The sequence below is a fragment of the Oratosquilla oratoria genome, chromosome 26 (genome assembly GCF_046742065.1).
Source record: "Oratosquilla oratoria isolate Oo_2021 chromosome 26, ASM4674206v1, whole genome shotgun sequence".
Lineage (NCBI taxonomy): Eukaryota > Metazoa > Arthropoda > Malacostraca > Stomatopoda > Squillidae > Oratosquilla > Oratosquilla oratoria.
The window spans coordinates 14,776,232-14,778,731 of NC_134802.1; positions in this window are offsets into that span (position 1 = coordinate 14,776,232).

The window sequence follows — 2,500 nt, forward strand, 5'->3', positions numbered from 1 at the left end:
ACTCTTGCCTAATGTACTCGTAGGCCTTATGGTCTCTTGCAATATCTTTCATTCTTATATTATGTTCTATGCCATCATTCTTCCACATTCCGACTGACTTTTTCTTCGTGCTTTTCTGTTTTTGGCAACTTCTTTTATCCCACACCGTCTCTTCTTGTACCACTTCTGTGATCTAGTATCGTAATTACTTTTCATGATTCCGACAAATATGTCAGGAGAAGCATTATATAGAGACGAAGTCTTCATTGGTAAAATAATTTGATCATTCGAGCTTTATGATGTACTTGAATACATATCATTTTTTTATGGTAACTACATTTTTGTCTCAATTATGTTATAAAATGAAAAATTGCACCCTTTGTCATCGTTCACGATCTCACAATCTTGACGAAATATTTTAAGATGCTATCGGCCATAACGAGAATATGGAAAGAATAGTGCCCTGATTCTTCAACTTTTTATCACACTGTAGTTCTTGTAGCGTACAGTCGGATACAAAGTAACCAGACACGGTATGGCCTGAGGGCCTAAGGGAAGTCTTCACTTCCTCGCCTTCGAAAAGTCACTTCCCGCTGAAAATAAAAGCTGCATGGCGGCTGGCATCAAGGAAAAATGCCTCCCCCCGCTACGTAAGGGGCTCACGCCTCTCCAGTATCATTGTAAATGTTCGTGTTGCCGAACGCCACATCTGTAAAATATATAAACTACCACACACTATAATGTATCGTGTGTGTAATTCACCATGGTCTTGGATCAGGTGTTGGACTCGTGATCGACAACTACTACCTTCCCGGATGAGCTCAGAACTATGTATGACCAATCTATGGGTAATGATGTGACACACACACACACACACACACACACACACACACACACACACACACACACACACACACACACACACACACACACACACACACACACACACACACACACACACACACACACACACACACACACACACACACACACACACACACACACACACACACACACACACACACACACACACAACTCCCCGCCCACGAGAGTTGAAGTGACGGCTCACAGCGCAACGACACTGAAATTATTTCAGCCCTGGGAGGGATTCGAACTTGGACCTCTGGGTTAGCAGTTGTGAACGCTACCACAGCGCCATCGAGCCGTGTGTGTGTGTGTGTGTGTGTGTGTGTGTGTGTGTGTGTGTGTGTGTGTGTGTGTGTGTGTGTGTGTGTGTGTGTGTGTGTGTGTGTGTGTGTGTGTGTGTGTGTGTGTGTGTGCATGCATGCGTGCGTGGAATTATATGTAGGTTCATACTGATTTGTCAACAGTATGGTGTATGACATATCTATACGTATATTGTACAGTCTCGAGGATTTGGACCTGAAATGTAAAATCACTTGTAGAGTATTCTATAATATTTTTTTTTACAATATTCGCCTTATGATAAAATTATATTTGAAAATGAATAGATATATATTGTTTATTTGTTGTAAAGGTTTAATTATATTAGTAACCACTGGGTAGATTAGGACATCTGCACAAAGCTGTACTTACAGTTTACCGATGACATTATATTTACGCATTCTATTCATACTAACACTAATACCTGTGTCCAGCAGAATTATGACTTAAGACAAGACAGGATCTTGAGAGGTTGAGAGCCTCTTTTGTTCCAAGCCTTCCCTTCAGCTGACATTAGTCAGAATAAAGTCTCTAGACGGCGTTTTCGGGCGTATGGAGTTAGTTTGGACCGATATGTATCTGTTTGACTGACTTGCAGTGGCAGATTTTACAACAACGTTTTTCTTTGTTACTTGCAGGTACGTGTGGTCGGAATTCTCAAAGTTTGCCTCAAGAAGAAGGAAGACCCGGAGCAGATTGATCTGGAGGCGGTTCGCCTTCGTGTGCAGATGAAATGAACTGGGTTTGTGTGTTCCCCTCGTTTCTTCTCTCCCTCCTTCCCTCCCCGCTTCTCCTCTACCTTCTTTTCTCCATCCTTCCCTCGAGGACACTTTCCTTCCTCCATCTCATCCCCTCCCTCTCTCCTCCCTTTCATTCTCTTCCTTTCTTCCCTCCTCCATCGTTCCCTCTTCCCTCATTCCTGTCTTCCTTTCCTCCCCTAATTCCTTCTTCCATCTTACCTTCTTTCCTCCTCTCTACCTCTTCCCTCTTTCCTTCTTCCCTCCTCTCTCCCTCTCCTCTTTTCTCTTCCGTTCTTGCTCTCCCCCATAATTACCCAAGACACCTTTGATCCTCGTTTCATCAGTCGACTGAATGTGTGGTGCGAACTTGGCCAAAATCTACGAGTATTAAGTACGTTATCGGGTTAAAGGGTAAGTGGGAGAATGGACAGTGACCTAGGTGAGCAGGTGTTTCTGCGTCCAAAAAGAAACTGAAGGTGCATAGGTGTTGCCAATGGGTGGGGGTAGGAGGGTGGAGGATTTCGAGTGGAAACGGAGGGTAGGGGGAGGTGTGGGGGTGGGGATGGGGGTGGGGTCATGCTGTTCTGCAACGCAGG